A 21,974-nucleotide genomic window follows, 5' to 3' on the forward strand; every position below is an offset into this window, starting at 1 on the left:
GGTGACAAGAGTGGTATTTGCATCGTTCTTACCCAAAGAGAAACTTGACAGCGCCAGAAAGGTGATGAACAACATCCCCTTCATTTTTCCGCGCTCTCCTCATGGGTATTCGGTGCCCTGATGCCCCGAGTTGAGGTGTCCTCAGGCCTCCCCTCCTTTAGAGAAGATGGCAGTGGTTGGCAAGTAGAACCCTGAATATCTTCTCTGGCACAGCTGTGGATGCCTGTGCTTGCCTGTCCCCCCCACAGGACAGGCCCTGGGACCCCCAGAACACTGAATGCTGAAGGCTGGCTGGACTGTCGCCCAAGCTTGGCTGTGACCCACTGCCAGGCTTCGCACTTGGGCTGGGAGAGGAGAGTTTATGGGAGGAAGGCATTCACCCACCAACAATGCAATGTCCTCTGCTTAGGAGCAGCCCTTGGCAAAACAATCTCCCATTGCATGAGTCATGATGTTCTGTTCTATATACTAGAAAGTCCACCCGCCCCACTTTACTTAGGGCACTGCCCACAGTGTAGTCATAGTTTTTTAAACTGCTACTGGCTAGTGACGAAGCAAAATTTGATTGCTTACATTCTGACACATGCAAATGTCATGGCATGACTGATCATGTACAGGGCTGTCATGAGGTGGGTGCCAGATGGCAGTGCCCCAAGCCTCGCAGGGCAAAGGGGCCTTGTATGCTGCATTAGATGCCTTCCTACTGCTCTGACTGCAGTCACATACGTGTGCTCCCTTGCACATGTGTGTTTTGCAGCACGCACCTTATGGGGAGGAAGTAGGGCGATAGCTGACTACAAAAGGAGTGTTCCCATTGTGACCCCTCCTCTTCATTCAGAACACTGAACTCGTGCAAGCCATAAGTCTATTGGACTGAATACACAGGGATATTCCAACCTGGCAGAGGACCCTCACCTGGCAGTGACCCCCGCCCGACCTGGCAGAGGCCTCCTCAATTGGCTGTCACATCCAAAGATGTGATCAAACTTTTTTTTTTACAAGACTTGCACAAGTCATGTGCGCTGATAAGTCGATGGCAACTAAGTTGAAGGAATTTCATTGAGCGTGTATGCACTGCAGGCCCACTGCATTTCACCATGTGTGTCCACTCACTAAAGCGTGTAGTGCACTGTTAGGGAGAATTCTCTGTTTAGGCTGAATTTCCTAACCTAGTGAGTCCCCCAGCAGCTTTGCTGGATTTCTGGAGTTTGTTTTTTTCATCCTGCCAAGAGTGAGACTCTTTTCCTCCCACTCTTGGACATGATTAGTGGTATTTCTTTGAATGTTAATGTGTTCTATGGGCTATGGGGTCTTTTACTTCATAGGGCCTCATGTGTTTTGCTATGTGTGTTACACAGCACCCTCCGTGCCGTAACACTGGGGTGTCCTAGGTGACCCCCACCATAGACTCCATACCCTGGGACTGACTACTGTCTCCCAGGGCATGTAAAGTCACCATTGGCTTTACTAGACCTAAATTTACTAACAGAACCAGTACCAACCATCCTATTGTGGACGTACTGGTAGGGGTAATTCGATTACCCCTGGGTCTGTTGTTCGAGGGGGCGCTGTCCCATCCCCCCTCATCGAGTTTTGGCTGACGGCAGTGGATACTACTTTTTTTATATTCGACCGCAAATGTTTCTCTATGGGATTTTCCCATTGTTCGAGGCTAATACTTTTTCACATTAGTCTCTAACATACCGCCGGATTATTTGTTTTAAATAAATCCACCGGTTGGTAATTTCTGCCAGAACTCGGTTTTTAAAATGGCGTATGTGTTCGCCTCTGTAACTCCAAACCAAAGTTTGAGCCCTTTGTTCCACTTTTGGTGGAAGCCCTCCAGAGTGGTGCCATTCTGTCTGGGTACCACAGGGGGTGTGGGAGGGGGTTTAGGCACCCTGGACTGAGTTGCCTTGCCAACTCAAGTCACACTCTGGTGTGATTGGCCCAAGTGGTGAGCCGCCCCGCTCACCACTTAGCATGTTTGATTGACAGCTAGGCTGAATGAATGGGGGTTTTCTGCATAAAAGCAGGGCTTTGGGGACTGGAACTTGAGAAGTCGCCACAGGACCTAAGAATCCGATGAGGGAGAAGCTGAGCCGACCTGCAACGACGACACCACCGGTGGAGCCCTGCTGAACCGACTCCCAACGACAGAGGAGATCTCCCTGCTGGAGAGTCTTCTTCCTTAGACTGGTGGGAACAACCAGTCCCTTGCTTTTTCTTTGCTTCCAGGGCATCTAGTGGTCGAATTGCCTGTGCTGAGCACCCCGGTAACCGGATAGCCACTAACCACTGGACCGCGACCGAAAGGTGGTGCCTTGTGACGGAGCACTCCACGGCTGGTCTCTTCCCTGGTGGTGCAACGATCTTCAACTTTCCTCTACGACGAGATCATCTCTTCTTCTGTAAAAGTCCCGACTTGCATCCACCACCAGGAACAACTGCCCCTGCCGGAACTGACTCTCCACTCCCAAGGTACTGTGTCTGCCTGGCTTCCCTTGAAACGGATAGCGTGAGGTGTCTTAAATCTTTACCTTTCCACTGGGTCGCCTCCAGACCTTCTTAACTTTCATTCTAAAACTGGTCCAACCTTTCTGTGACATTTTGCTACAAAGACTTGAAGTGCATTTCCACTGTGGTACTTTTGGGATATACCGCCTTGCCTCTCTCCGGGTGGGCCTGGCCTCTGAACTTTGTGATCTACAGTAGAACCTACCTTGCTTGCCTTGCATTTGCTTCGTAAAAAGTGTTGGTACTGAGTTGGTTTCAAACCCTGCCTTTTTCTCTCCCTTTCTAACGAATATTAGAGTGCCATCTGGGTTAAAGCACTCACCTCTGTCTGCAAATAAGTGATGCCTTTGCACTTAGACTTGTCGAAATATTGTTATGGGATTGATATATACTTATAGTAACTGTGAATGAAGTTGTTTGCCATATTAGTGCCAGTGTTTTTTTCATAGATGTGTTTTAAAAAAAATAATTATATATCTTTACACCCAAGCTCTCATCAGTGTCTGCTTGTTCTACTGTGTAAATTGCCCTATTTTGTATACTCTAAATACTGCCTAACTCGTCTTGAGAGAAGTCTGACTACTCAGCCACAGCTACCAGGTACATCTGGGTGGTGCAGATTGCTACCTATTGGGTTTACTGCTAACTCCTGTAGTCTTAAACTTTTTGCAGTGGTCCCAGAGGGAACTGCACAGGTTTCTGCCTAACACTGGTGTACAGCGGTGGGATTTGTATCGAGTATACAGTTTAGAGTGCTTTTCAACACTTTAGGATAACTAACCACAAAGCTTAGCACTAAAAAGCAACTTTCAAAAAACATGTCTACTATGGAAGTTTACAGTCAAGAGTCCTTGTCAGGTGAAAATAATGAGAGTTTGAGAGCTCTCTGTAGACAAGAGAATCTTTCTGTAAGAGGCAAGAAAATAGAACTGATAGCAAGATTGCTGGAAAACCAAAGTCTGGGTACTGGTTCAGAGGAACCAACTTCTCCAGCAAATGTAGATAACAGTAATGGTGTCGATCTAAATCAAAGTTCTGATGATAGTGATGAAGAGGCTGAAGAGGACGGAGAGGCTAATGAAACTGTCTCCCTACCCCTCTGTCTGCCTTACCAGCTGTACCTACTGGGCCTATAGCAGGTCCCACACTAAGTCCTCAAGTCCTTGAACTAGAAAAAATGAAAATAGACTTGGAATTCAGAAGGATTACTGCTAAAACTGAACAGAAACACCAAGAAATGCAATGAATTCTTAGGCTCAGAGAAATGGAGCTCAAGCATGAGTTAGAAATGAAAAGGTTGTCTGTTGAAACTGCTTCTGTCTCTGGCTCCTCTAGAAGTTCCAGTTCCAAAAGACCCCGGATGCCTAAGGAGTTAATTGGTATGTATGAACCAAAGTTGGATGTGTTGGATTGGTTGAGTTTGTTTGAGTATAATCATGGGCTCCAGAACATCACAGGTAATGAGTTACTTACCTGGTTGTTCTCTAGGCTCCCCCCTGTTGCAACTGATGCGGTAATGGAGTTGGGGGAGGAGGATAGGAAAGAGTATGAAAGTGTGAAACTAACTCTGATAGCTGGATTTGGGAAAACCCCCTTCCCAGTATCTTGAGAGGTTTAGATCCCTCAAAAAGCATGATGGTACCCCTTGGGCTACCTGGGTGAGTGAAGGGTTGAAAAACTTAGAGGGATGGATTTAGGGTTACAAGGTGAACACTTATGAGGGTATGAAGAATCTTTTTATGTTGGAGTCAATGTATGATGCCTGTTCTCCTGAGCTCAGACAGCACTTGGCTGATTCAAAGGAATTGGATTCCAGGAAGCTAGCTAAGGCTGCTGACTTGTGGGTTGCCAACAGGGCTACTCATAAGGATTCTGGGGCAACTCAGAAAAAGGATGAGGGAAAACAGCCTAAAAAAGACTCAAAAGAGAATTCTAATAACTCAAATTCCAAATAGGGCCCCAAACAAAACCATAAGGGTAAGCCACAAGGAAAACCACAACAGAATAGTGTACCTTCTGGGGCCAAACCAGAGGGAGGCCAGAACAAGCCACCATTCCAGAAAGCATTTGGTAAATGCTTTGTTTGTGGCTCTACTGACCATGTGAAAGGAGATCCCAGATGCAAGGGTAAACCTTCAGGGGTCCAGCTTGTCTCCTTAGCCTTCGCTCCAGAGGAGGAAGTCCAAATGGAAAGTGGAAACTTTCTACTACTGGCTGATGAACCCATTGGAGTCTCAGCCAGTGTTTCTTTAGTGTCTCTGGGTTTGTGGGAACAACAGAATTTAGATGTCTATAATTCGATCCCAGATAATACTAAAGAGTATTATAAGGACAGTGTCCGGGTGAATGGTCAGGAGACTCCTGCCATTAGGGACACTGGGGCCAGCATAACTGTGGTGGATAAATCTTTTTTTTCAGGCTGAGGATGTTGCTAAAGCATCCAAATGACTCACCAAGTTAGCTGGAGGGCCTGTGCAGATGCCTCCCCAATTACCAGTTCTCAATCAATGCAATGACATGACTTTGAAGATACCTGTCAGCATACAAAGTGAGGTACCAGGACGAGTTCTGTTGGGTAACGATTTAAAAACTCTTGAAGTTGTGTCTCATACCCCCAGACCTCCTAGTAAACGGTTACAGGAGCTAACCAGACCTACAAGGGAGAGAACCATGAGGGGTACTCCCGAGGAGATAATGAAGAAGGATATCACTCCTGCTCCACTGGATTTGTCAGCTGCTGTCTCAAAGAAATCAGAAGCGAAAGGGAAACCTAAAACTTCTAAACAGAAATCAGCACCCAGCACTTCAGTGCAGCCAACAAGGACTTCCCCTTGGTTGTCCAATGTTACACCAGTAACACCTCCTACAGCTGAGGCTGAGAGGCTGGTACAACCCTGTGTGGTAGAATTAGACTCAGAGGAAGAGCTAATGGAAGGCCAGGAACTCATTAGAGATCTGGATCCTGTTGACCATCCTGAGCTCCAGTCTTTACTGACAGAAGGTGGACCCAACAGGGCAGACTTCAGTAAGGGACAGAGAGAATGTCCAACTCTGGAAGGTTTTCACCACCAGGCAGTAGCTCAGGCTGAAGGGCAAGAGCCTGGGAAATACAGGTTGCACTGGGAAGATGGCCTCTTCTACAGTGAACCTACAGGGTCTGAACCTGGAGACTACAAACGACTTGTAGTACCCCAAGAGAACAGACAACAGTACTTGCAGTTAGCCCACGAGATTCCTTTGGCTGGTCACTTGAGTTTCAAGAAGACTAGGAAAGGCTCTCTCTCTACTTTTATTGGCCAAAGGTGGGGGTCGGAGTAGAAAAACACTGCAGGAGCTGCCACACCTGCCAGACCTCTGGTAAGGTTGGCTCCAAGAATGTGGCACCTCCCCGTTGAGGCAGTCCCATTTGAGAGAGTAGGGATTGACATTGTTGGTCCCCTTGATCCTCCAACCTCCTCAGGCAACAGGTTTATACTTGTTGTAGTAGACCATGCTACTAGGTATCCTGAGGCCATTCCTATGCGGACTGTTACAGCTCCGGCTGTGGCTAAGGCCCTCCTTGGTCTTTTTAAAAGGGTTGGGTTTCCTAAGGAAGTAATCTCTGACAGGGGGTCAAACTTTATGTCCCACTACATGAAAGCCATGTGGAAAACCTGTGGAGTTACTTACACGTTCTCAACAGCTTACCACCCACAAACCAATGGGTTGGTAGAAAGGTTCAATCGAACCATGAAGAGCATGATATGTGCTTTAGAGGACCCCCTTAAACAAAAGTGGGATCTTCTACTGCCATGCCTTCTCTTTGCTTATAGAGAAGTCCCTCAGGAGGGAGTAGGTTATTCTCCCTCTGTACTTCTCTATGGTCATCCCGTCAGAGGTCCATTGACCCTGATTAAGGAGGGGTTGGAGAGTGCTCCATCCCCCAAGCCAGTCAGAGTGACTGACTACGTGATAGGTCTCCGGAGGAGAATGTCGCACATGATGGCAGAAGCAAGTGATAACTTGAAAGCTGGACAAGCATTGGTCAAGCACTAGCATGATCAAAAGGCTAACATGGTTGAGTTCACTCAAGACCAGCTAGTTCTCGTTATGATCACAACAAGGCAAAGGGCCTTGCAAGACAAATGGATGGGACCCTTCAGAGTTGTGGGTAAACTTGGAGAGGTCAACTATCTGGTGGACTTGGGCAATCCCAAGGAGGCTCCAACAGTCTTCCACACCAACAGACTCAAAGCGTATGTCTCAAGACCTGATGTAGGAGCGTTGCTTCTAGCATCATCAGAGGAAGAAGAAGAGAGTGAAGCTCTTCCTGATCTCCTCAGAGGCTTACCTTTAGACGAAAAGATTGAAGGAGTAAATCTCTCTTCAAATCTGACACCTGAGCAACAAGAGGAGTGCAAATCTATGTTGAATCAGTTTGCCCCTCTGTTCTCACTTTCACCAGGCTTGACCTCTTGGGGCCAGCAGGACATACTCACTGGTGACTGTCTCTCAGTCAAAAGCAGAGGATACAGAATGTCAGAAAGTGTAAGAACCCACATCAAAGGTGAGGTCAGCAAGATGCTTGATCTCGGGGTGATAGAGCCCTCTACTAGTCCACTGTCTAGCCCAGTTGTGTTAGTACCAAAGGCAGGATCTAAAGAACTTAAGTTCTGTGTGGACTATAAAGCTCTTAATGCAGTCACCAAGACTGATGTCCACCCTTTGCCAAGAACAGATGAGTTGGTGGATAGACTTAACATCAGGCTATTGGCAAATAGCCCTGACAGACCATGCAAAGGAGAAAACTGCATTTTCTACCCCAGCTGGCTTATACCAGTTTAAGGTAATGCCTTTTAGATTGAAAAATGAACCTGCTACATTTCAACGGATGGTAAACCAGGTTCTGAATGGGATGGATGACTTCTGCATGTCATACTTGGATGACATAGCAGTGTTCAGCAATTCCTGGGAAGAACATGTAGACCACCTAAGAGAAGTTTTGCAGGCTCATGAACGAGCCAATCTGACCATAAAGGCGAGTAAATGCCAAATTGGACAGAGTAAGGTAGTCCATCTTGGACATGAGGTAGGAGGTGGAGAAATAAGGCCTTTGCTCAGTATGATTGAAGCTGTGCAAAATTGGACAACACCTACTACTCAGACCCAGGTGAGAGCCTTCTTAGGTCTCACCGGGTATTACAGGAATTTCATTGAGAACTATGGGACCATAGCTTCTCCTCTGAATGTCATCTCCTCTCCAAAATTCCGTAAGAAGGTTAGATGGAATGAGGAGTGCAATCAGGCCTTTGAAAACCTGAAAAAGACTCTTTGCCAAGCCCCAGTACTCAGAGCTCCTGATTACCACCAAACTTTCATTGTGCAGACAGATGCTTCAAATGTAGGAATAGGTGCAGTACTCAGTCACCTGGATGGAAAAGGTAGGGAGCACCCCGTTTGTTTCATCAGCCGCAAGCTGAAGGACCCTGAAACAAGGTGGGCAACAATCGAAAGAGGGTGCTTTGCTATTGTGTGGTCTCTGAAGAAGTTTAGGCCATGCTTGTATGGTTCTACTTTTGTCATTCAGACTGATCACAACCCTTGAGATGGTAATGCAAATGAAAGGGGGAAACCCAAAACGACTGAGATGGTCAATCTGCCTACAAGGGTTTGATTTCACCATTGAGCACAGGTCAGGGTGTCACCACCAAAATGCTAATGGTCTCTCTAGGATGTATGTCATCGACTAGAGGTATGAGATTCATCCAGGAGTGGATTAAATCCTCCTGTCCCTTAGTCTGGGGGGGGGGGCGAGTGTAAGGGAGAATTCTCTGTTTAGGCTGAATTTCCTAACCTAGTGAGTCCCCCAGCAGCTTTGCTGGATTTCTGGAGTTTGTTTTTTTCATCCTGCTAAGAGTGAGGCTCTTTTCCTCCCACTCTTGGACATGATTAGTGGTATTTCTTTGAATGTTAATGTGTTCTATGGGCTATGGGGTCTTTTACTCCATAGGGCCTCATGTGTTTTGCTATGTGTGTTACACAGCACCCTCCGTGCCGTAACACTGGGGTGTCTTAGGTGACCCCCACCATAGACTCCATACCCTGGGACTGACTACTGTCTCCCAGGGCATGTAAAGTCACCATTGGCTTTACTAGACCTATATTTACTAACAGAACCAGTACCAACCATCCTATTGTTGACGTACTGGTAGGGGTAATTCGATTCCCCCTGGGTCTGTTGTTCGAGGGGGCACTGTCCCGTCCCCCCTCGTCGAGTTTTGGCTGGTGGCAGTGGATACTACTTTTTTTATATTCGACCGCAAATATTTCTCTATGGGATTTTCCCATTGTTCGAGGCTAATACTTTTTCACATTAGTCTCTAACATACCGCCGGTTTATTTGTTTTAAATAAATCCACCAGTTGGTAATTTCTGCCAGAACTCGGTTTTTAAAATGGCGTATGTGTTCGCCTCTGTAACTCCAAACCAAAGGTTGAGCCCTTTGTTCCACTTTTGGTGGGCTTCTGCACAGAAGCCCTCCAGAGTGGTGCCATTCTGTCTGGGTACCACAGGGGGTGTGGGAGGGGGTTTAGGCACCCTGGACTGAGTTGCCTTGCCAACTGAAGTCGCACTCTGGTGTGATTGGCCCAAGTGGTGAGCCGCCCCGCTCACCACTTAGCATGGTTGATTGACAGCTAGGCTGAATGAATGGGGGTTTTCTGCATAAAAGCAGGGCTTTGGGGACTGGAACTTGAGAGGTCGCCACAGGACCTAAGAATCCGATAAGGGAGAAGCTGAGCCGACCTGCAACGACGACATCACCGGTGGAGCCCTGCTGAACCGACTCCCACTTCCCAACGACAGATGAGATCTCCCTGCCGGAGAGTCTTCTTCCCTTAGACTGGTGCAAACAACCAGACCCTTGCTTTTTCTTCGCTTCCAGGAGACTAGTGGTCGAATTGCCCGTGCTGAACGATCTTCAACTTTCCTCTACGACAAGATCATCTCTTCTTCTGGAAAAGTCCCGACTTGCATCCACCACCAGGAACAACTGCCCCTGCCGGAGCTGACTCTCCACTCCCAAGGTACTGTGTCTGCCTGGCTTCCCTTGAAACGGATAGCGTGAGGTGTCTTAAATCCTTACCTTTCCACTGGGTCGCTTCCAGACCTTCTTAACTTTCGTTCTACCACAGGTCCGACCTTTCTGTGACATTTTGCTACAAAGACTTGAAGTGCATTTCCACTGTGGTACTTTTGGGACATACCGCCTTGCCTCTCTCCGAGTGGGCCTGGACTCTGAACTTTGTGATCTACAGTAGACCCTGCCTTGCTTGCCTTGCATTTGCTTCATAAAAGTGTTGGTACTGAGTTGGTTTCAAACCCTGCCTTTTTCTCTCCCTTTCTAACGAATATTAGAGTGCCATCTGGGTTAAAGCACTCACCTCTGTCTGCAAATAAGTGGTGCCTTTGAACCTAGACTTGTCGAAATATTGTTATGGGATTGATATATACTTATAGTAACTGTGAATGAAGTTGTTTGCCATATTAGTGCCGGTGGGTTTTTCATAGATGTGTTTTTAAATAAATAATTATATATCTTTACACCCAAGCTCTGATCAGTGTCTGCTTGTTCTACTGTGTACATTGCCCTATTTTGTATACTCTAAATACTGCCTAACTCGTTTTGAGAGAAGTCTGACTGCTCCGCACAGCTACCAGGTAAATCTGGGAGGCGCAGACTGCTACCAATTGGGTTTACTGCTAACTCCTGTAGTCTTAAACTTTTTGCAGTGGTCCCAGAGGGAACTGCACAGGTTTCTGCCTAACATGCACTATTTATACTCAAATCTGTGAAAGCGAGAAATACATTGTGAACTTTCATCGAAAAGCTTTCAGTTCAAGTTGCACAGTTCAAGCCCATTAAGCAGACGTTGCGCCGCGCACCAACAAACCTGGGCTACCACAACAAACATCAACACATTGCTGTGTGTTTTTAAATCTTTTCAAGATGTAACTCTGCTAAAAGGGGCCATTCTCCTGCCAGGTTTAGGACTCGATGGAGCAGCGCACACCACAACAAAACACCAGCATCAGCCAGAATTTTACATCAAGCATTCTCCTCTCGATTTTGCAGTTTACTGTTTCCACTGGCTATTTATTTGCCTGCACATACAGTAACATCTATACAAGGCCTAAAATTGTGCTCTGTCATTCCATCGGTGTATCATGTTTCTAAAGTTTGTTAATAGTTCAGCTAAGTTAATGGCTATAATCGGAAACGCTGAGTCATGCCTCAGAGTAAGGAGTTTGTGTATGGTATCCTCGCCAGAAGAGGTTGCCTCTTATTGTCCGATGTGTTAAATAGTAATATGCATCTCTTAGATACTGCTTTGACGCTTTCAAAACTTTTTATGTATTGAAACCAGGAGTGTTTCCTGATTGGGGATCACCTACCATTATGAAGTCTTAGATACTCTCAGTCCTTAGCACATCTGGCCCATCTCAACTCAACAGAAGCCAAGCGCGCAGAGTCTATATTCTAATCAGAATGTACACAGGTTCTGGTTCTTTTATCTAATTGCAGCAATGTCAGGCGAACAGTCACTGAGAATGCTGCTGCGCGAGTGCAGCTTTTTAAGTATCAATAGGAGACCTTGTTTGCTTATCTCCCATGGTTGATGATTCCAGTAAGGATTTGGAGACCTTAAATATGCATTCTAAAGCTTAAACAGAGGTCCCCACCCTAGTGTGTGAGCATAGAGTAGTAGGCGAGTGCAGAGTTATTGTGAGATGCGACTGAGACCAATAAACAAGTTGCTTGTTCTGGTATTTACAGGAAGATGGGCACTTCAGGGAAGGAATCCTGGCCTCTTAAACTGTTTCATGAATTGAGAAACTTGAGGGGCGTACCATCGTTTCATTTCATGAATCATGATTACAGGAAAAGACAGTGGCTGTGGCTGAGGGGAGGTGTGTGCATTACCTTTAGTTGTAAATCAGTTTAGGCCCATTGGAGGCAGATTTGTTCCCACGACCACTAATACATGTTGAAAGCAACCTGTCCTTTTCAAACATCTCTTACAGTTTTTCATACAAGAATTGAAGTCGTTTTACTGTCGTCACCAGATGTAAGTAACTTACTGTTCTTGGTAAGGTAAGGGGATCCGTGCAAGTCACATTTAGCTGGGTGGCTACTTCCGCCGTCGCAGATGTGATAGCTGAGACAGTCACTCCATTCCTGTGGCTGCAGAGACTGCTCAGAGGAGTGCAGCAGACAGAGCCTGCCTCCCTCATGGCGCAAAATTAGCTGGTTTCCCCCTAGCTTGCGCCCCAGTGAAGGGAGCCTGAGAGCAGGTGTTTTCGGGGCAGACATAAAAGATCTATTGATCATTTCGTCCACAGGTTTGATTGCGAGTGGGATAGAACTGGTGCTTTATTCCTGAGGTTGCCCACATAAATGCTATTGTGTTATGTTATAATAACCCATGCTGTTTAAACACCCTGAAACTATTGTGTTTGTGTTGTTAAAAAAATCGAAGGATTTTGTACCCTGAACTGCTTTCCTTTTTCTTAATTTTCTCTGTTTTCTTTCTTCTTTTCTCTTATTTTATACAGTGATGATATATGTGATTTAATACCTACTGCTATTTTAATTTTGTGAAAAGTCGAGTTCTCTCACTAAAAACAATAAATAAATACATAAAGCAAAGTACCAAGGTGTCCCCTGTCCCCCCAGAGTTTATGGGTCTCCTACGCCCCTGATTGACATGGACAAACTATATGTCGCTGTACAGAGCATATATATTCATATTATAGAAATCAATTGACAGGTGCCCTTGGTCAAATGTACAACTTTTAAATCCAACATGTTTCTGTCATATTTCCTCTCCCACAAAAGCCCTCCCTTGTGCACCCCCTTCTGAAGAAACCTTCTGCTGATCCCTCCTTTCTGGCAAAGTACTGCCCGATCTATATCACTCCTTTCCTGGGCAAACTCCTGGAAAAGTTGGTCATCTCCCAGCTTACTCTACACAATGAATCTGTTTGTTGTCTCCATGACCATCAGTCTGACTTCAGAGCAGCCAGAGTCATGGAAACTGCTCTCCTGAACACCCATGAAGATCTGTTCACTAATCTTGACTCTAACCTTCCCTCTGTCCTCATCCTCCTTGATCTTTCCTCTGCTTTCGACGCCATCCATCATGGAATCCTGATCAATCGTCTCCGTGAGAACTATTGGCATCACAGATTAGGCCGTGGCTTGGCTGACCACCTTGCTCCTGGACCGACCCTCCCAGGTCCAACTTAGGTCCTTTTTCTCCACCACCTCTCTCTCCATGTGTGGTGTTCCCCAGGGCTCTAACCTCTCACACTGGCTTTTCAACATTTACTTGGCCCCTTTGGTCCACCTCATCTCTACCTTCTCCTCTAACGTTCAGTGTTATGTGGATGACACTCAGCTCTCCTTCAGGCTCCTCTCAGCTTCCTCTCCTCTCTTGCTCATATCTGACTGTCTTTCCACGATTCAGGAGTGGTGTGCCTCCAACAATCTCTGCCTTAATGACAGTCAGACTGAGATCCTTCTCTTTGGGACTCCTTCTCCCGCTTCCCCTCTTTCTCTCTGGCCACCCTCCTTGGGCCCTCTCTCTGCACATTCTTGTGAGGCAAAAAATCTAGGTGTCATCTTCAACTCCACTCTCTCCTCTCCTCACATCACAGACCTCTCCAAGAAGGCCCACTTCCAGCTGCACCTCCTCAGAGGTATTCTTCCTTTTCTCACTTTACCCAGAAGCTCACTGTCTCTAGAGCCCTGGTTCTCTGTAGGCTGGACGACTGCAACAGCCTCTTTCTCAATCTGCCTTCCTCTGCTCTCCGCCCTCTGCAACTAATCCAGAACAGGACTGTGTGGTGATTTGGTGTGTCTTATGATGATACTTTCTCACAGCAGTTGTGGTAGCTAGTGTGGGTTCGGGGAACACAGGTAACAATGGGGGTGGCTTCACAGCACTGTAGGCGTTCATGTTGTTTTGAGTTGTTTCACTCAGGTGTTTGGAACTCCCAGCCTGGTTCTCGTGATGCTGAAACTCTGACGTTAAACTCTTCTCCTCTTTACTCAGAGTCAGCTGTGCAGTACCTTTCTTGCCGTAGTTTCTGTGACTTGCCACAACTAACATGATGCGCCGTATCCGCCGACCAACTTTTGCTGACAGCTCTCTCACTCCTAACACGGGCCCGCGGCACCTCTTCTCATTCAACATGCTGCTGCAATGCCCGCAGTACCATGGAGAGAAAAACATTGTAACTTGACGTTCTTGGATGCACACGCAAATGGAAATGTGTTGGCACTCCACAAGGTTCACTTTTCTTTGCCTAACCTCTTCAGCATTCCAAACATCAAACGCTTCCTGTAGTGACATTCTCACTACACAGCTGACCCTTTGCCAACACTTCAGGCATCTCAGCTGATGTCACCACTCTTGGCAGGCCAACCAAATGAACAGAGCTCTTCGCACAAACCGTCATCGCAGGCTTCACTGTACACTGACGCTGCTGCAGCCCCCACAGAACTCTAGCTGTGCAGCCCTATGGCCCAGGAGAAAATCCCCATGTGCTTCCTCACAACAGTTGCAACTGAAGCCCACTCAGCCCCCAGCTCCACCGAACTAGTGTCCGTGCCACCTGCACACACTGTAAACCCACAGGTCCACATGGCCCTGGAGCTGCACCAGCCAACATAGCTGTTTTAACTTCACTGCTCCCAGCTGCCAAGCACCTCAGCAAACTAAACGACCCTGCCGCTCCTCTCCGACAGCTCTTCCAGCAGAGCTGCTGCCACACAGAGGTAAGGCTTCAGCTTCAGTCAATTCCTTGAGCTCCAAACCCCTAATGGTGTTGCCGCTAATGGGCTCCAAGCCCCTCTTCTGCAAAGCCACGGGCTCCAAGCCCTCCTCAGGTGCTGCTGCCGCTCTTCTTCAAAACACAGCGCCTGGGCACCAAGCCCCTTCAAAGCAGCTGTGGGCTCTAAGCCCTCTCCATACAGCCAATGGGCCCTCAGCCCTGCCAATGCTAATTTTCAATGCTGAGAATCTCCTCATCACCACAGCCTTCAGCCTGCTCTCACATGGCATGCCTCCTGGCTCCAGGCCCTGGCGACGCTCACTACATCCTGCACTTGTGTCCTTTGCACTGGGCCCTTCTGCGCCTATTGACATAAAGCGCTCGCCCTACCTAAGAGGATCTTCTTTGGTTGGGGCAGTGAATGTGCCATCCTTAGTGCTGTTCCCCCAGCGCAGCCAGCATCTTCGTCGCCAATGCAAAGCTCTGGGTTCCCAATGATACTTTGATCTCATTTGATTGTATAAGGTTTAACATGTCAATTACATCTGAGCTCCAGGCAACACACACTGGCATCCTCTCAGGTAGGCTACATCACTCCAACTGACTCACTCAGAACTCTCCACCATACAACAACATTCTTACAGGCAGCATTCTATGTCAATCATCCAACGTTCCACTCATACTTACAAAAGCACCAAGGAAACCAAATCACTACAGAAGGCTCTGACAGTGGCAATGTGAGAAAGTGAAATGGGGCCAATCTGCAAGTGGCTAGTGGTTGTAGCCCTTCGGAACACAGTGGGTAAGACCCTTCACATGTGTTTCTATAACTTCTAATGCTTTTTGTTAACAGGCATGCAATGCAAGACTTGCAATGCCATGCTCTGATCAGCTATATGTCGTTTTAGGTGGGTCTGCCCATCATTGTCTCTGACTGTTCCCTGCACTAACACGCCAACATCTACATTCCAACACACAATGCACATAATAATGCAAGCCACCCACACATGGCAATTAAAGACCCCCCAACATACATCAAACATCAGTGCACTACACTTCTAAAACCAATATGCATTACACACCTTGTCTGAATGCATGCTAGCACCGCAAGCACACACGATTCCCTTTCAAAAAGAAAAGCAGCTTTGCTCTCAACTCTAGAACACCTAGAAACTGACACTCACACAGACCTCAGGGTACATCTAGTCTACACGCATCAAGACCACAGCGAAGGTGTCTTGAGGTATCACGGTGTGGGTTACATAAGAGTGTTGTGTCTGGTTACAGAAGAAATTACAGTGCAATCAGGGTAAAATGCATCACTGTTACATACAACAGATTAGTTCTGGGAGAACTTAGTTACCACAACGGCAAACAGTGAGGCTGGTTTATTGAATAGCCATGTAATTGTGAAACCCTTGAAACGCTGGTGAGAAGGCTCATTTCTGATATGCATAGGAAGAGAATTCAAGATTTTTGGAGCAGCAATTGGGAAGCTGGCACCTTCTGCCCTGGAACTCTTGAATCTTGGGATGAATAGTTGAGTGCTAGCGCCCGATTTTAGGGAGCTAGTTGACCTTTGTTGGGTGACAGCAGATTGCAGTATAAATCCTAATATTGTAACACAACTGAACAGGCACAGCATGGCTCACAGCAAGGAATGTTTCCCTTTCATGGATCAGACTATGGGCCACAACAGGGAAAGCGTTCACCACATGGAACAGGCACAACATGGGCAACAGCAGTGCAAGATCCACTCACAATGAATTGTATACATCACATGCTCCAGCAGGGCAATCTTCCCTCAATTGGAATAAGTACAGACTGGGCTCAACCTGGAGAGCTTCTCTCACAAGAAAAGGCATAGTGTGTGTCAGAGAAGGGTGTGCTCCACTTACACAGAAAAGGTATAGCATGGCCAAAGCAGGGCAGGTTTACCTCAGAAAGAACAATGTATCCACAGAGTAGGTGTACGTGCAAAATTCATTCATCCAGTGTTACAGCATGTGCCACAGCAAGTCAAGCTTCTCTCACATGGAACAGGCACAGCATTGGCCACAGCAGTGTACGCTTACCTAAAATGGAAGTGCTACAGCATTGGCCACAACATTGAAATGCTTCACTCACACAGTGTTACAGCCCAAGCCGTAACAGGGAAAGCCTCCCTCAAACAATGTTACAGCATAGGCCAGAAGTGCACCAGCTTCCATTACACATAAGAGGTACAACATGGGCCATAGCACTGCAAGCTTCACTCACACAGTCACAGAATGGGTCTCTGCAGGGAAAAGCTTCCATGTCACAGAATGGCGCAGCTTGGTAAGCTCCCTTCACACATAATTGGTACAGCATGAGCCAAAACAGTGGCAACTTTGCAAAGGTTCTCACTTCAAATAGCAAAATGACCTCCCTAAACTGCACATACTACAAATTAAAGGGCAGGCTTTAGGCAGCAGTGATATTCCCTAAATTGCACATTTTAGAGATCTTCAAGTCTCGGGTATCACAAGAAGTGAGAACATGCATAGACAAAAGCGATAAATGGTAATGAAGAGGACTGGGCAAGGATGGAGACCATGAAGGGCATGAGTGCCACTAGAAAGGAGAGCACGTACAGACAAAATGGGATCAGAGGGTCGGGGGTTGGAAGAGGTGAGTATTAAGCTGACCACCGCACTGGACCAGTGTTTCAAGAAAAATGAAATACTCAGACGGGGCAGGCTAGACACAGAGTGCCCTGGCTTCAAACATAGGCAGACAATGGCCAGTGCAGTGCAACCAGAAGGAACCAACACGGATCAGACGTAGGTCTTCGGGTAGCTTTTGAAACTAGTTTACAAACTATGCATATTCAATCTAAAACACATACCACATGAATCATACTACCTTGTGAAAATTATAAATATCAGGATACATATCAGTAAAATCCACCTTTCTCCAAAATGGCAGCTCCCTCCCCCCTAATCACATTTTTGTAGTACAAAACGCTATAGATGTTTGGGGTAGTTCCCTCCTGGCTTCGAAACCATGGGGCTAGATCTCAACTTGTAGATATTATAATCAGTGACAACACCTCCCTATCTCTGGACAGCACACCAAAAAAATAAATACTGCTTTGCAGCTCTTGCCTGGTATCATTAGTTAGTTCTGGCACAAACGTTCGTAAGAGTTCGAGGATAGAGTAGGATATAATAAGGGACAGGGGATACTTCAAAAACACATTTGCAGTGTTACCTTTCGTCCCATTCTATCCACTCACCGCAGTCCCTCTCTTTCACTGTCAGCATGATCATCCTCATCCTACTGCAGTTGCAGCTGCACCCTCAGTCTATGAAAAGGTGTTTCATAAAGCACTTCCATGAATCAAGAATGCATATTTGATCTTTCCCGCTCCTTATTTCACCATTCAGAACCTGCAGCAGGGTTTCTATGTCATTCTGAAGCTGAAGTTATGGAACGGTTGCAAAATTCAGTGAGGGTGGGAAATGTTGGGGGTCATTTCAAGTCATTTTGGCCTTTGTCTTTTGAGGGGGTTTTGAGGTTTGTGGGGGTATTTGTGTACACTTTTGGGAGAAAGAACCATGAACTCCGACCTCTGCCCCAAACACCTGTCATCTTAGGCACTGAGCACAGCTCCTGAGCAAGTTAAAGTGAGGTTTGCAGAAGCGCTCAGCCTAACCACCTACATTTTATGTTGTTAAAAGGGATGCCTGCGGGCTTCATATCTCTGTTCTTCTGATCCAAATGTTCTTGCCTCATATAACGCTTACCACATATATTTTGGCAAAGAATGGAGTCTCCAGATTGCTCCCTTTCTGCATCTTCCCAGATCCTTTTGGCACACAGGGTAATATGTATGTATTGGAGAGAGAGGTTTCAGGTTCTGATGATGGCAACGTGAGAAAATGAAATGGACCATACCTGCAAAAGGTTAATGGTAGGACTACTGGTATGAACTCAACTTGTAAGGATTTACTTCATGTGTCTTTATGACTTCTAATGCTTTGGGAAGACTTCCATGTCTTTTATCAAGCCATGCGATGCCATGTGATGATCTGCAATATGTAGTTTTAGGTTGGTCTGTCCAACATGGTCTTTGATTGCTACCCTCATTAACATGTAAAAATTACAAATTACAACTAAGCCACCCCAGACATGGCAATCGAAGTACGGTCCCAACAGCCATCAAAAGTTTGTACACTACTTCTCATCAACCACATAATGTACAACACACCTAGCCAACATACCATAGAACCGCAGGATTATGAAGCTCCCTTTCATACCCAAATGCCTCTATACTCTAGACAAAAGGCACCTTGAAGCGGAACTGCATACAGAGCCCAGAGTATTGACAGCCTGCATGCATCACGCCAGCAACAATGTTAGCTTACATTTTCCCTCAGGCCCTCTCTAAAGACATCCACCCCCTTTTCTTTCAGATTTGTCAGAGGGCCTGGAGACCACGCAAATAGCAGAAGAGCACATTTTAAATCCTAATGATATAACATAAAATGTTATAATTTGCCTCTAAAGTCTTAGTGAATGCATGGGCCATTTCTGCCTTGAATTTGTTTTGTGAACATCTTTCAACACAGCAAGCACAAGCTGAGGTGTTTCTTCCAAAATATGGCAGCTTGCCAGTTATGTTTGAACTTCCTTCCACTCCATGATCCTGGTGAATGACCTTCCTTACCTCTGAGTCTTGTTGCTCCCCTTGTGGTTCACAGGAGGAGACGCATATTCAAATTGTTCACCCTGTGCTGAACGTACACATTTCAAAAGGCTATTTCAGAGGTTGGGGAAAATGGTTCTTGTTTTCAAATCAGCAATACACGTGTCTGTATGAACAGATGTCACATCTCGGTGCAATTAAAGACAGGTCAGCCCTTTAATATAAATGTTTTGTGTTTTCCTTGAAATCTTCCTCTATGGATGACATTACCATAGGTATAATGCATATTCTCCAGATTTTAATGCCAGGAGCTTGCATGCACTGGCCTTTTGTAGAGAGGGCATTAGAGGGAGGTGGTAAACCACAGAAATGAAGCACCCTCATATCATTTCACACTCTTCTTCCTGTGAGGTATCTGAGGGTGTCCTCACTTCGTTTCCACCTGATCCCTCGTCTCGGTTGTCCAGGGAAAGGTCATCACTATTGGAACCCGACCGTGGGGGTGGAAATGAGAGGGAGGATCACCTGGGAGGAGGAGACTTGGAGAGTGAGGAGAGGACATCCTTAAGTGAGACATGGTATCCCACATTTCCCTTTTACAATGAACCCTCCATCCTTCAAGCCTTTAGAGGATTTTACCAGCTCTTTCTGTGCTTCCCCTAAAACATTCCCAAAAACCCACCAGTATGCCAGTGGGATGAAGAAGAGGACAACTCGAACAACATATATTCTTTTTTTTATGATGCATATACATACCAACCTCATTTGGGTAGTGGGATGAAGAAGCGGACAACAAGAACTGCACAACTTCACTTTATTAAAACAGACACATATCAAAACCAGCCAGGTACTGGGACGAGGAAGAAGACAACACGTGTGAAGCAGGACTTCCAGTTTAATGGTGAGCGGTCTAGTACTTTTTGGAATAAGTATGGAGGCGGGAACTTTAAAAGCTTGAATCTCAAAGCAAATGGAGTCAGCTGTGGGAGAACGCCCACACACTGCTGGGTGCAAGCACACCTCTCCAGTGTAGTGGTGTGGGAGCAGGAGTGCTTGAGACCCATGGCAAAGTGCAAAGCTTATGCATAGGGAAGCAAAGGTAGAGGATGTTGGAGGTTGGTGGGAAGCTGTAAGACGGAGCCCGTCAGGATGGAAGGAAACGGTTGTTTGAGTCCTGCGTCACAGAAGAAGCACTGCCGGGTGTGTGCGAGCTACGGAAGACCACTGGGAGAACTCTGCGAGGGACTGCACATGAAGCAAGAAACCCGTAGCAGCTGTACGAGCAATGAGTGAAACCAGAAAGGGGAACAGCAGGCTGGCAGGCAGTCATAGAAACAGGATATTGGACATTGATATAAACAGAAGACACACATTGTTAGGTGATAGCGAACAAAATGAAAACAAGTTAAAACAGATATAAGGCATTTTGAATACCGAATGTAATGAAAGCAAGTTAAAGCAGATTTAAGGAATTTTGAATACCGAATGACATGAAAGCAAGGTTGTGAACTGTACTGAAACATTGAACTGCATTAACTGAAAACAAGTGCTAGCAAAGACAAGAACGCACAAAGAGTTGTATACGTGATATGAGAAATTCAGCATTGGCCAAAGCCAAAAAAGGTCAAGGAACTGTATGCTATAAAGAAGCAAGCATTTGGCAAGAGCCAAGGGAACACAAAAAAGAATAACAAGTTCATGGTGGCCAACCAAGCTGCCAGCAGTGTCAGCGGAGTGTGACACATGTGAATTAAACAAGCATCAGTATAAAGGAGAAGCAGTGGACTAGTGTTAATGGAAAAGCAGTCAAGGAGGGGTATCAGTTGCGTGACCTGTAATGGGTGAACCGTGTGGCCCGACAACTGCGCCTAGACTGGATTCCCTCAATGGAGTAGCCATTGACAATGCCTATAAAGCAGCTTTTGTTAAGCAAAGACCTTTTTGGTGATTTTGACGTCAAGTGTTATTATAAAGTTGAAAGCTTTGAACTCTTTGGGAAGGAAACCCCCATTTGATGTTTTGCTGAAAAGCTGGAAGATTTAATCTCTTGGGGGAAGGGAACCCTTGTGCCTTATTAACTACTTTAAACATGGGTAAGAGGAGCTGAGTACAAGCTAACAGAACTTTATTTTGAACATTATTCATTTTGATGCTGACGTCCCTACAATTTGTATGTAGTTACCTGTGACGGCAAGTATAGGTTTGGACACAGATACATGTTATACTTTGGACTTCATGCTGCAGACTATCCTTACTTTTCTTTAGGTAGGGAAATCCATCCTTAGAATGGGGCAAGTTAGACAGCACTCCACCCTGCCTTTATAAGTTGATAACACTTTGTTGAAAGAACATGAACCTGTTGTCTGTGTCTGACTCATGATATCTTCACAATACCCCCTCTTTTAACTCACTCCTTTCCTCTGCACCTTATGTCCGCTCTGCACCACTCTTGTGCTCTTAACCCCATATTTCTACCTGGGTGCCTTCATGCTCACAGGCCTTCATCTGCTGGAATTCTTCACAAATCAGCAACACTACCACTGGATCTCACTTCTGCCACTACTGTTTGCACTTCGTACAACTCGTAAATGGCTTTGGGTCTCATTACAAGTAGGGCGGTAAGGGATACCAGGCACCAGTAATCCCCTACCACCCTATTCTGACCTCCCTTGGCAGGGACCATAAGGAACGTATGGTCAGACCACACGTCCCTTACGGGTCCCGCTAAGGGACCAGGGCGCTAATAACAGGTTTGCACTTTGAGAGCCCGTTATTAGCACCCTCCCCATTCCCATTGAGCCCTATGGGGGCTCAAATGGGAATGGGGAATGGCATGTTCAATGGGGACTTACCGGTCCCACCAGGGTCGGACTAGACTGGTAAATCTCCATTGAACTACACCAGTGGCGGACCCGTTATTGGTGGCAGACATGGCGCAAATAGCGCCATTACTATCACCAGTCTCGGA

This window comes from Ambystoma mexicanum, chromosome 5p (genome assembly GCF_040938575.1).
Source record: "Ambystoma mexicanum isolate Mex_15411 chromosome 5p, UKY_AmexF1_1, whole genome shotgun sequence".
Lineage (NCBI taxonomy): Eukaryota > Metazoa > Chordata > Amphibia > Caudata > Ambystomatidae > Ambystoma > Ambystoma mexicanum.